Below are 14,393 nucleotides of genomic sequence, written 5' to 3' on the forward strand. Positions count from 1 at the left end.
CTCCGTGGAAAATCCTAATGAGTCCATTTCAGTCATTTTTCCACATCTAATATTACAGACACTGTCCTTCAAAAAGAATACATTGTACTTGTCAGGAGATGGTTGGAAAGGCTTTGTGCAGAAGGGTTTTTTTAGAAATTACTTTGAGAATAAATGATTTTTTTTTTTAACAAAGGAAAATTGATCTAATCGGTCGCAGTCTGACCAGCCAAATGATCATAATGTCCTGTCCCCTTGTACGTTTAAGCTAATTATGTTTGTTGCAATTCAACTCTGCTCCCATGCCGGGTCATTCCTATCACTGGGAGGCTTCTCAAGCAATCTCCAAAGGCCTCTAATCATTTAAATCCTTTTGGAATAGTTGCTAGTGATAAATTAATCAGTAAATGACTTTTGGCTGAAACATGCGTGCTTACCTACAAGCCCCTCAATCTACCTTAAGGAGTCTGGCTTTCCGAGATGCTGAGCACTGACTTGGTTCCTCTGTGAACATCTAGTTGCTCAACACCACCGATACTCAACCAAGTCACGGAGGCGTCTAGTGATGGGTTTAGAGGCCAGTCTTCAGGCATCACTAGTTTGTCCTTCGGCTATCGTCAAAGTCTTTAGTTTTAGATGCATGAAGTAATGACAGAGTTCCCCAAGACAACCATGTCTTGTTAAGCGTCTGCGGGTATCCGTCTACCTCCTCACTCCTGCTCGTCTCCTGCAGTTCTTGCATCACATCTGGGATTTGAATTCGAGTTCCTCGAGGCAGACCCCTCGCATGCTTCTGGGTGCTATCAAATACAAAATGAATACAGTACATGTCTCTTTGAGTAGTACTTAATGCAGCCGTCGGCAGTTAAAGTAAGTTATCTTGGCTGGGATTGTCACCAGCATCAGTGCTTGTTCCACATCCACCCGGGGAAAAGAGGTCTGCTTCAGCACTTGGTATACTCCAAGGCAAGCTGGAGTCGTTAGCGTGATAACACCCTAACAACACGTTGACCTGTAACTTGGCGAGACTCGGTTAATGTTTTAATGTCTGTTCTTACAACGATGCATCCAACCGGTGTTCTTAGCAAAATGAAGGCGAGATCAACCTACCTATGTAGACTGGGCAACGAGAGCAGTGACGATGCAGCAGCATCGGCTTCAGCATATGATATTAATCAGAGTATATGTGAGCCCTGCGGGGATCCTGGCTATATGGTCTTGTTAGCATGCCAGAACTCCCTTGCTGTTATCTCCAAGCGGTAAGTAGTTTACAGCTAAACAAAGGTTGCCTACCCATGCCCCAGCCACAACTTCACTAGGAAAAAATGTGGATGTCTATAATGAAACGAAGACGAGGCTTCTGAATCCTGTTCTTTATTGCCTTTTGAGTTCTAACTGCTGCCCGGAGAGTATTACAGTAATGACAGGGTACTTATTCAAGCAGTCATTAAACTTCACAATGTGGGTTTACAGTAGAGACAGCCATTTTTATTCATCTTTCCTGTGGAGTTGCATTAGCAGAGATGCAGGCTGGAATGCTAAGCAATTGTCAGATTGCTTTTTGTCTCTCAACTCCGTTATGAATAGTCTTTTCCAAGCTGTACCGTACCACAGCGGATGAATTTGTTCAGCCTCTAAACTTTTTTTGGTACAAAATAGTCAGTCCTGTCCTGTCCTGTGCATCTCCCTGAAAATCAGACAGAGGGGTGAGGAATTTGATCCTGATGCCACTCTTTATGGGATTGTGATTGAAGAATGCCCTTCTGAGCCTTCTTTTTTTTTTTTCTCCAGCTGGCATCAGGCTGCCACTTTTGAAGCCTATAATATTTAGAGATGGTATAACCCAAGCCACATCTGTCTACATTTTTTCAATTGCATTGCCTACTTTGCTGTCAGGCATCGCTTGGAAACAATATTCTAATTAGACGGAAAGAAGAAAAATCCGGGAGGACAAACAGATTATACGTCTCATATTCCACAGTGAGGAGAAAGAGAGCTTTAGCCTCCGGTCAAATATGCTGTACTATAGCGGTGCGCCCATGGGAAAGCCTTTGCCTTTCCCCTGACAGCTCTTCATGAATAATAATTCTGATCGCTTATAGAGTACTTTTATATTTTCAAAGAGTTGTGCAAAATGCAAACTGTAATCTTTCCATCAAAGCAGCTGTTTTGGTGCAAGATTAGGCAGATGTCTAAAATACTGATATTTGAGAAAACGGCATCCATTTAACAGAAAGAGCATGTGTAGGATTCCTATTTCGATGTGATTCGTGGCATGTGACACGCAGGTAGTACTGTGCCCTGGGAGGTTGCACACAATTTGATTTATACACTGATAGGTACACGGCTTTTTGATGTTATACTTGGAAGGCAGCTGGGAATCCAGGTGATGTTTGTTCAGTATTGGCATTACCATGATATAGTGCAGTGTACTTCTAGATCAAAGTCATTGTTTCTTTGCCTTTTAAGAGGTCTTTCGAAGGTTTGTTCTTTTTTTATCCCCCTTTATAAAGTACTCTTCTATATGCCAGTGGCCAAATTCTGCCCTCTGATTCTCTTCTCTATCTGGTCTTTTAGCTGTTAGAGGTTGAGGAAGGAGGTGTGAGTAAATCTGAGGATGGGATTCAACTATTATTTTATTGTTTGGCATGAGTGAAAGGAGAGAAATAGGAAGGGGACTGTTTTCCTTTGCAGCCAAACCCTAACAAGATGCTTGTGCTCCCCTAGCTTAGAAGAGTGGAAGATATCAATCGTTACTTGGATCAGGAGATGGGGGTTTCTTTGTCGGGTTCTCTTCTGTAAGGCTTTATGCCAAGACAGATTGAAGACCTATCTCCTCCCTGTAGTCTTGCCATAATGAAAACATCTCAGTCATTTTCTATACCTGTGTGTGACAAGGGTAGGGATTAAGTCCCAAAGAAGAGTCTCCATCTTGTTCTCATTTGTATATGATTAAGCAGCTTTGACATTAAGAGCATTGGGGTCCTCTGTTTCAATTATTGATTTGTATTTATATCATATTATAAGGAGCTCATATGCCAATGAGAGAGGTTAGTGTGCATTTCTCCAGGCAGCTCTCAAGGCTTTTCTGGTCTTTCTATTCATCCTCCATTCAGCATCCTTTTTTCACGTTAAATTTCTGATCAAAGGGATCTGCTCTTTTTAATTTTTTTAGGCTTCGACAATATCTTGATCCTGGAGGCACAGCTTGGTGCCCAGAGGAGTTATCCGTCTCTGTGTGCTCTATGAGCTGCGTCCATCAGAGGAGTCTTTAATATAACTAGGGTTTCCTCTATTGCTTTTTTTTATTACCCTTCCAAATACCTTCTCTTCTTAATCTTTATATATCTTGCGTTTGCTTAGGGTGAAGTGTTGTCCTTCTCTAATGGGTGGTCTGCAGATGGGTATAGCTCTTCAAGTTTTGGCTTCACAAGATCTAGATCTTCTCTATAGTCAATTCACCCAGAAACTGTCTTGCTTTTTGATTCTGGATCCCTGCTCGTCAGTGGCAATAAATACCCTTCTTGGTGTTCCTTTGTCAGAGACTCTGCTATTTATGTGGCTTGTTTCTATGCAGATCTCTCTGCCTGTTCCTTAGGATTTCCAGCCAGATGCCAGGTTGTTCATTAAAGCTATTTGTAAACGATATAACTATTTTTTTTTTTTTTTTAAACTGCGTGGCGTCTTCAGGAGCTAGAAAGTAGGGTATCAGCTATCTTCCCACTCTGTGACTTGCAGTCTACCGGGAATAGATTAGTTTGAGCCTTCCTTTTATTGCATTTCCTTTTTTTTTTTTCTTTATAAACTGAAATATGCATTGTCAGTGGCATGTTAATGAGCCTTGTTCTTGTTCCTGCTGCTCAGAAAAAGGAAGCATGGAATTAATCAGGTATTTGTCAATTTAATGTAATTAGTATAACTTACTTGTAAGCTGAGGTATTAATCATGTGATATAAATTGCTCTGTGTGACACCTGCAACTGCTGAAAAATTCAGCTGCTTCACATATAGCAAGCTTATTTTACTAGGCTTTTTCCTGGAATAAAAAATGATGGTCTTGCAGGTTTATACCTTTTGGTTGGATAAGGATTTGTTGTTGTATTTAGATTTCTTTGGTTCTCAGATTTATAACGACAAAGTGATACTAAAAAATCCTAACATTTCTGCTCACCTTACAAAAAACAACTTCCTTCGATGCCAGCGGCACTTCTTGCCTTTTACATTTTAGGGCACATTTAATGTGGTTTCGTACCCTTAAAAAGGAAACGTCCTACCCTATATTACTAGTGGAACTTCATCTTTTGAAGGCTATGAAACATCTAATTGAGTTTGCCCTATCTGCTGTTACCTTGCGTTTGGTTTGGACAGCACAAAAAGCTAGCGAGTTAATAGTACTTTCTGGGCAGCTTTCATTTTAATTTTAACACGGTGCTAAAGCAACTGGGTGGCAAGCCTTGCAGAGAAATGTAACCTGTCAAATTCGTATAAAAAATATTTCAAGTTTTTTGTAAAGCCTTTTAGGTTAGGTCCAGGCATTAAGCCATTTGCCGGCACTCCCTTAAATATTAAAGCGCTTCTTCTATTTATGTAGTTTGTTTGTGTGAAAATTTAAATCACAGCAGTTTTGCTGTGTTTATATTTGGAAAGCCCGGAGCTACATTCAGCACTGCTGGAGATGGGAGCAACTCCACCGACGTCGGCAGCATTGAAGCAGGGCTAAATTTGACTCGCCAAATTAAAAGCATTTTGAACTGGCCCCACAAGCCTTTTAAACTGTCACAAGGATGTAACGCATGTCAGAACGGTCAACCTCATCGTGGGAAAGTCAGATGGGTGTGATGAGGGTGGGCGTGATGTGCAGAGAGGAATGGCAAAGCATAAAAGCCAGATGGGGCTGAGGAACATAAAGGGTAGGGAGCAAAAAGGAAGGGAAGACCTGGGGGAGTGAGGGGGAAGGAACGGAAATCTGGGTAGCAGCAAAGAAAGCACTAGAGCATAAGAGAGGAGTGAGGGCACAGAGGGTCGCATCAGGCCAGAGGAGAGGTCTGTGAACTTCTGGAATCGGCGTTCTTAGTAGTTTTGAAAGAGAAGAAAAAAGCCTGGGGCAGAGAGAGAGAGCCAGGTAAAGACTTGCAGGTAGAGAAATGGGGCCATGGAGGCAAAGACTCCTTTGGGGGAAAGTAGTTCTGCACTTTAAGTTAGACTTTTGCCACTTAACTATACAAAAAGTTAACTTTTAAGAAGACAAGTTTAGAGGGACAAAGAGCCAGGACACGGAGACACCAGCAACCAAGAGCCGTCTTGTGGGGGTTGAGCTGAGACACCTTAGTAGAGGATTCAGCCTAAGGAAACCAAGCTGGGGGGGATCTGCTCAAACATCCAGTTTCTGCTCCGAAAGGATCTTCTGAATCTGTTTCTCTTTTGTTCCAACCAGCTTCCCCAATTAAATGCTGGTTTTTGTTGGGGGTGGGATAAACCTTGTTCTGTTTATCAAAACAGTGGTTCAGGTTTAAACACAACTTCCCTGTATTGAACGGGAATGTTTGGGGCCAAGTCTGAGCTTCTACTGGAGAACCCCACGGGAGCGGGGAAGAGGGGACGCCAATTTTGCTGAACAGAGTAAGGTTTCAAGCCTTGTGCAGAAAGGGGGAAGGTCCAAATGGGAGGGAAACATCAGTTCCAAGGTATCCAGGACATCTGCAGAGGGACAGATTGTCAGCGTGACCTCCAAGGACCCAAGTTGCTTTCCACATTTCCCTGATGTTCATACATACCACCCCTTTGAAGGGAGTCTCGGGTACGGAGCAGAAGTCAAGGCTGCTTCCGTGTGAACTCGTGCTGTTTTTATTTATTTATTTTCAGAAGGCAATTGCATTGGGCTTGGAAGCAAGTCCCCTCCACAAAACAGCTGTTCTCCTATCCTTGCCATAACTGAGAAGCCCCAGCAGGCTGGCATAAATGCAGAGAGACTTGGCAGGCTGCAGGGAAAAGGAAGCATTCTCCATTATATCTGTTCCTCTTTTTTTTTTGCATGTTGGCTTCTCATCTTGGTCCCTTTTCCTGCCTGCTTTAGCCCCTCTGAAGGAAAGGCAGCTGTGACTCTTTGACTTTATTGGGTTATTGCTTTTTTGTGCATCTCTTCCCAATGTTTGGAGTTTTTGAATGGGAGTTTGCTGTTTCTAGCTTGTATTCCTTCATTCTTTGTATTGGACTGAGGTCTGAAAGTTTTCTTTTTAATCTAAGTGGCCAGTTGGGGAGTAAGTTGTCAACATATTCTAGGTCAATAGCCAGAATCACCACTTAAACCCCTGACCTTTGGCATAGGAGAGGTGCTGGGAAAGCAGGACCTGTCTATTAGCAGCATTCAAGCATCTCCCCTGTAAAATGATTGCTTTCCCTTCAGTCTCACAAATGACACCGCAGCAGAGCCTGTCTTTCTCCTATTTACGTTTGTGTCTTGTTTCATGCCGCTCTATAGGCTTGACACCCTCTTGTTATCTCTGGACACAAGGCACCACCCTGACTGTAAAATCCCTGTTTTAAACTTTAGTTCGCTTCTAAAGTCTAGGAACACAGGCCAGTTAAAAGAAAGAAATAAGCCCACTCCAGACCACCCAATGCCTAATTGGCAGTCTGTACCACTCATTTAGCTGGACAACTTGCTTTCTTTGGCTGATCTGCTCTGAACATCCTGTTAGCACGTGAAAACAACACTAACAAAAACCACCACAAAAATGCAAGCTTTATTTTTGATGGATTTCAATTTATTCTTGTATTTACATTGAGGTGAGTGTAGTTTTAGTGACATGTGGGCTCCGTTGAGATAGGCAAAGGGAAACAGCAGTACGTGCCATTTAATTTCTGCAGCGTTCTGATTCCCTCCTACCGCCCTGAAAATGCTAAGTGTGATTCTTTGGCTGGCATATGGGGATTTGGAAAATTGTTGCTAATTACTGCAGTTGTGCTCTGTAGCTTAACTGGTGGTTTCCAAGAATTGAAAATTATACAGGCTTAAATAATATATTAAGTGCTTTGATGATCTTTCCCAATATGCTGGTTACGAAGAGGTGCGGTTATACTATATATACCATATGGCAGGGAAAGTTTATTCAAAACTTGTCTGCAGAATTTTTAAAAGCCTTATTGTTTATTGCTTGTATTATCCTGGTAACCTAGGAGTCCTAACCATGGACCGAGACCTCGGGGAGTTGGGTATTATTCCCTGCCCCAAAGTGTTTAAGATCCAAGTGTGACTCATGGCCAAGTACAAAGAAAATGGGGAGTAGCTTAGCTAGGTAGAGGGCAGAATGGGAGGTGAGGAGAATCAACTGTTTGGAGGAAGTCAATCTAATCTTTTGATTTCTTCCAGCAATACTCAGCAGTGTGACTGCAGAAGCGGAGGAAGCCAACGTTGCTGTGAGCCATGGCTGGGGAGTTGCAGACACTGTGATGGCAAAGAGAAGTGGGAGCATCAAAGGTGCAGGAGAGGGAAGGACAGATGGAAAGAATCAGCAACCATTATCGATAGAATAAAGGGAAGAGAGGGTTGAGAGCAGACGAGGAATACCCAGCACTGATGGACTGGAAACCACGGAAAAGCGTAGTGGCAAGAGGTGGGTTAGGGGTCTGATGGGTGAGGAGAGGAGAACTCAGGAAAATGGAAATCTGAGAGAGCAAAGCTTGATGAAGACCAAGACCAGTAACTACGCTTGCGGTGGGTGGGAGGGTTAAAGTAGAGCAATAGGCTGTGTGAAGACATTTGGCAAAGGGATCAGGTAAGTCATCAACGTTGAAGCCGAATTCACAGAAAACAATGGTGGGAGGTTCTGAAGAGGAAGAAAGAGAGAGGAGTTAGCTGGGTGGACAGCAGATGGTGATGCCATAGGCAAGTCTGCACTGGATCTTCATCATGTAATGCTCTGGAATAATTATTTTCCTTGCATTATTCTCCTTCAGTTATCTTCTTTCCTATTATTTTCTAACACTTTCCATTGCCTGTTGCCTAGCAGTTATATTTGAGCATCAGTTATTCATCACTATTGTTTTTATACTTAAGCAAAATGTGATAGTAGGAGGCAGAGAAACCTCTTCCTCTTTCTGGATCGGGCACCGTGAATAAGTGTGAAGAGGCTGGCCAGTGTTATCCAGGGGCTGACAAAGAGTAGGAACATTGTTTTTGTCACAGGGTCACCTGTGCCAGGATCCGTCTTGGCACATCTGAGCCAAGTGATTGGCAGGTACAGACATCGCTTGGGGCTGCTGTCCCAAAGAATCAGGCCCCTGTCGCTCCTGGGCTTTGGACCCCAGATGCCTGACCCCAGTCGGGGGTGTGCGTCTGCATTTGCAGAGTGGGGAACGCCATGGGGTTCAATTACTCTGCACGGTGAACGGTGCACCCCAGAACTGCCTGCCCAGGGCTGCTGAAGAGCACAGGCAGCCCCAGGCTGCAGGGATCCCACCATAAGTGAACAGCTGTCCTGTGTGATAAAGCAGCACGAACTTGCTAGCAATCTTTGTGCAAACATTTCTGGGCATTTGGGGTGCAACAGAGAGCAACAACCTCTGTTCACTTATATTTTTATGCCACCATAAAACTTTTTCTGGCATGACAAAGGTGATCCATTTGCAGACAGAAGCTGGCAAGGTACATTTACACATAGGGCACACAGCATTTAAAAACATTATCATATATCACAAAGGCAATCAGTGTTGATTTAAAAAAAGGTTAAAGTCTGTTCTGACCTACAGCCTGCTTTCCTGACACGAGCCCTGACTAATGGCAGGTACTAGTAACAGTTGCTGTTAATCATTAATATCTCAGCTTTTTTTAAAGGGAAGCTTCATGTGGGCCGTGCAGAGCAAGCAAGGTTGTGTAGGTCTTCACTTTTGTTTCCTTCCCAGCCATCTATTTTGTCATTCTAGTGGCTAGCAGTGAAGGAGATGAGATACTTGTCATGCCTTCATGTATAATTTAATAATCAGAGGGTTGAGGCTTACACTTCATTCAAGGCCTTCAGTCTGCTAATTGGAATATGAACTATCAACTGGATGCCACGTTTTTTTAGTTGTTAGGGTGGGTTTGTTGGGGTTTTTTTAACAAAAAGAGCAAATTGGATGCTTGCCAGTTTGACCTCGGTGTGGTGAGAGAGAAGTGACAACGAGAACGTGGAGTCTGCGTTAAGGAATCATTCGATAAGTATTCGCTCGCTAGTTTTTATACGGCACTTTTTTGCAGGCAATAAAAGGCTGTTTAAATACCAAGTGTTACGAGATGCTGGCTGGGGGAGGAGACGCCGATTGTTGAAAGCCATGTTCCAGTTGGCCACTCGGGTGCTTTCAAGGTCACACATGCAATGACGCACAGCTGGTACCTCACTAAAAGCCATCCTCGTGAACCATAAGGCTGTTAGCTAAATAGGTGTCTAAAAGAACGGGGAGATAAAAATTAAACTACCTTGAGTGGGAGGAAATAGGGGAGGGAAGGAGCTGGAGGTATGGTTCGAGAAGGAGCACGAGAAGATACTTTGATACTTACCCATTGTCATGGTGCCACGCGCGTGTGACCGTTTTATACACACTTGTGACTCCCGTCTATTAAATACCCAGTTTCCCTTTCAACTGAAGCAATTTAGCAATCCTCAGGTACTTTGAATGCATAATCTATTGCAAACAATTCAATGGAGCGCTGTTCAATATGACGCATTTAACTTTTAGTTATCAGAAATTTGGTTAAAGGGCTTGATAGGCAACAAACCACTACACGCATAGCCGGGTATCTAGGGAATGGGATGGGAAGTGTCAAAACCATTCAGGAATCGCAAATAGGTTTGTACATAAACATACCCACACCCAATTTTGTGCAAAAATAACGTATCATCCAGCCACTACTATATTCTGTTGTCTTGTGGACACAGTTACATCATTCACAAAAGTGGTCAAAATTAAAGAAAAAAAAAAAGATATATTAAAGGGACTGTTGTACAATGGCAATATGCAGTATGCCATGCTGTGCCATAAGAGGCCATTGCTACCAATGAGAGGCCAGTGATATTCATTGGAAATAATGGTCAATGGGTAGTAAGCATGATCCAGTAGTTGGAGCAAGTAGCAAGGAGTTAGATTTCTTAACTGCTGTCATAGACTTTGCCAGCACATGTAACCTCCTATAGCTTCGGACAAGTCGCTGGGAAAATGCAACCTTTTTTTGCACCTTTTTGTAAAGAAGCTTGAGCTTCTCCAGCGAACGCATTGCATTAATGCAGTGTGCTGTTGTCATTGTGACACCGTGGGATTGTAAAGTCTGCTTTACCTTGTTACATTTAGCAATTTTATCTGTGCAGGATTGAATAGCATCCTCTATTATTAAAAATGAGATGTCGCTCGTGGATAGAGTTCTCCATCCTATTATAACGTGTAAGCGTAATATATGTACATGCACAAATGACTATATAAACAGGAGTTCCAAGCGGCTTTCCTGCAACGTGACATGAGATAGTATTGCTGAACTGCAAAGTCTGTCTGCCGGCACCTTCATAATGATTAATATATTCCCACAGGTTGGGTGTAGTACCCTTTGCAGCATCAGTGTTTATAATCTGAAACTTGACTTAGCAAATAAAAAGTGAGCCTTTTGTACCAAAATCTGCAGCTGACCTATTGGAGGTAGGGGGGGAAGAACTATATAAGGGCTTTCTGAATTACACAAAGGCATTGGCTAAATGGTGAGGATTATTGGCATTGTGTTGTTTTGCTAACTATGGGAAGTCTTAAAATGAATGTCTCTGCTTTGTCACAGGTAAGATATCAGTCGGGGACTCCAAAAAACCTACTTAAGAGACTAAATATATTTTGAATGGTATTTGGGGGCTTAATTTCTCCAAGGCCCTTTGGATTCCCCAGCTACTTATTTTCTGTCTATGGTTGAAGACTGTGTAATAGTAGGCACCAACAGAAGGTCCCATAATGATGGCATTTATGTGACATTAGGACTCTGAAATGTGTGTGCAGTCTTATGTTTAGTTTACAGAGAGCTGGTAATGAGGGCTGGAGCTTCTTTCTTTTAGCTGTTCTGTCCAGGTTGGATCAGTTTGATTGGGTCTGGACAGTATTGTGACTTGATAGGTGGTTGGTGTTTTGTGAGGTGAGTTGGTTTTCTTCAGTCTAGACTCTAGACTGAGGATGTGACAGCCAGCATATTTCAGTCCTGGTTTTAATTTTGGCCGTCTCCAGAAGGATTGTGGATTGAATAGGGCATGTAGAAGTCAGCGATGCTAGGACTGCAGCTGTTAGCCTTATGGAGACGCAGTGAACCAGCGTAGGACAGATTGCCCTGCCTCTGCTGCTGCTACTAAATGGAGTGGTTGTGAGCAGTCCCCAGCTCTGGCAACTCAGATTTACAGTGAGACGGGAGAAGGTTGCGTATTGCCTTGCAGAAGGCTGGCATAAATAACGAAATCCAACATCACCTTAAATGTGCAAGTGCAGCCTTCGGACACTTGAGGAAACAGGTTTTCAAAGCTCGTGACATCAGATCCAAAACCAAGCTTGTGGTTTATCAAGCAGTCATGATGCTTACTTTACTGTATGGAGCTGAGACATGGACAATGTCCAGGAGACGCCTCAAGTTACTGGAGAAGTACCATCAAAGCTGGCTGCAAAAGACCCTTCAAATTCAGTGGGAAGACGGACGCATTGATGTTAGGCTCCTTTGCAAGCAAACACCACGAGCATCAAGGCAATGATCATCTGACCTCAACTTCGCTGGGCCAGCCACGTCATCCGGGTGTCCATCTCCAGACTCCGTGAGCGAGTCTTATTCTCCCAGCTCAGTCAAGACATACGTGCAAGAGGAGGAGGGCAGAGAAAGCGCTTCAAGACGTCCTCAAGGCCAACTTGGAAAAAATACAACATTGACATCAACTCATGGGAGACTGTAGGACTGCCCCAAATGGAGGAAGAATCTGCTGCAGGGATCTCACTACTTGGAAACCACACGACGACAAGAGGGGACGGAAAAGTGGGAGCAGCAGAAACGGTGTCATAGACCAAACCAAGGATCCAGAGCCAGCCGCCCTGCACGGAAACATGTGCCCGAGTGGCAGTAGAAACCTGTCAATCCCAGATTGGCCTGTGCCAGCCTTCTTCTGACCCACAGCTAAGGCAATCCTGGATGACAATCATCCTCAACTGCAAGGGGTTGCTGACAATGACTAAATAAAGTCTTTCAGTTTCCAGGCTGTAATGGGGAACTCCCTTCGCCAACACAGAATTAACTAGAAATGAATGAAAAAGCCATTTCTGTGCTTTGAGGTCACTCGCAGCAGCTCTGTTCTACGGGGTGCTGATGACCTAACAGTCATGAGCTACAGTTATCTATTTTTTAAGAAGAATTTAGGTGTCGTGTTTATAGAACATCCTCAGCTCACACACCAGCAGTGCAGAACTTGTTCGCACCAAAGCTGGAGAACGGGTGGTTGGCTCAGCCACCATGGCAGCCTGCACCTGAATGCAGACGGAGGGGTTTTTTTGCCTAGATTCATAGACGTTAGGGGCTGGAAGGGACCTCTTGAGATCGTCAGGTTCACCCCCCCCCCCCGTACTTGGGCGGGAAATATTGCTGGGGACAGATGAGCCCAGTAAGGTGAGCATCTAGACTCTGGATATCTTTTTGAAGATCTCCAGAGTAGGTGATTGTACACTCCTAGGGGAGTCTAGTCTATCCCAGACCCTTAGGTTCAGCAGGGGTTACTTTAGCTACGGTGAGCTGGGAGGAAATATCCATTTCAGTCATTTTAGAGGGATGCAAACTTTCCTACTGAGGCAGGGTCTGAGGGGGAAAAGTGAATGAAGGAATAAAACATCAATTTGCCAAAAGAAAAAAAAAAAGTCCTGAAAAACAAACCCAGACCACTAATGAGAAGGAAAGCCTGTGTTCAGTGAGATGTACTCCTGGCGTTCCAGCAGCTGTGGGGAAAATGTTCCCATTCAAAAGAAGTTCCACAAAGTTGTTTCATCTTTGTGCTCCAAGAAAAAACCATGATAATTGAGATCTTGCAGGCAGCAGGTGCTAGTGGGAGGGAAACACAGGTCCTTTTGTTATGGAGAAAGTTGCTTTGCTGGCCTGCAGTGGTGAGCTTTCGCCCACTGTGCAGCAGTACCACGGGAGCAGTGCTAGCAGCCCCCACTTCTAGACTGCTGCAACTTGATTCTTCCCTGATGGTAACGGTCACTTTTGTATCGCCGCACTCTCTCTGTTTGATCGTATATTATTAATTACTAGCACTTCCTCTCTCCACGCTGCTTCCTCTTTTGTTGCCGTGGACCTTACCACAGAGAAATCCTTCAGTGCTGTTCTGAGCGACTCGCGCTGCTTTCTGTTTGCAAGTGAGAATCCAGAACAGCTTTTAATAAAACCTATTTCTTTTTACATTGTGGAATTTCCTGACAAGAGATACTGCTCTTCATTTACGGAGAGACAACGCGGTGAGACAGGAGATCTATATCCCCATCAATTTTCATTATGCTGATAAATCACAATGTTTCACTTTCTGAATTACACACTTTGGGATTCAGGTCTGCTTTCTCTTTCCTTGTCACAGAAAATAAAGTGTCTGGGCTTCTTTTTATTTTTATTTTTTGTAACACCACCAACCGCTTTGGCAAGCTCATTTGTTCCCATAGAGTTCACTCCAGCAGCTTGATTAATTTTAGCACATTTCTGAATGCTTCTGCCATGCACATCACAATCAAACAGGTTGATAGAAAATAAACAAGGATGTGAGATCTGCATAAAATTTGCTAACATGCAAGTTACTTTTGCCTCCTGGCTTAATCTAATTTTTGCACCTTGCTTCATTGAGGATGGGGGAAGATTTGCAAAGTCTGTAAGAAAATGCTAATAATCACTGGTACGTTCCATGTTAATGAGTTCTGGGGCCTGCTCGTTTAACTTTTCCTCACCCATCCTCCTTTTTCTTTGACAGTAGGAATGTCCACCTTGTGGTATGCTGTTTGCTGTTTTGGGTGTTACAAAGGTAGCTTCACTTAATGCGGGAGACCAACCTGCTATCGATATGAAAACAGCTCGGAGAGCTTAATTTTCTTTACCTGGATGTGTCATTACATTACCATTGATAGAAGCTGAAGTGCTGCACCAAACAGAGAAACATGCAACACGATGATTGCCTCACAGCCTGCCACGAAACTCCAAAATAAAGTCTATCCAGCTATCCGAGCGGAAGCCGAAGAGAAAACACAGATGAGCCACTTATACAAGGGTTAGTAAAGTTTAAATCTGAGCCCTGTCTTGAGACCAAATTAAACATTTTAGGTTATTATGAAAAGGGAGCGAGTGGAAAGCACGCACAGCACACTTGATACGACTGAAGGCCAGACGCTTGGTCCTTTTGTTGTTAA

The sequence above is a fragment of the Alligator mississippiensis genome, chromosome 14 (genome assembly GCF_030867095.1).
Source record: "Alligator mississippiensis isolate rAllMis1 chromosome 14, rAllMis1, whole genome shotgun sequence".
In the NCBI taxonomy this organism is placed as follows: domain Eukaryota; kingdom Metazoa; phylum Chordata; order Crocodylia; family Alligatoridae; genus Alligator; species Alligator mississippiensis.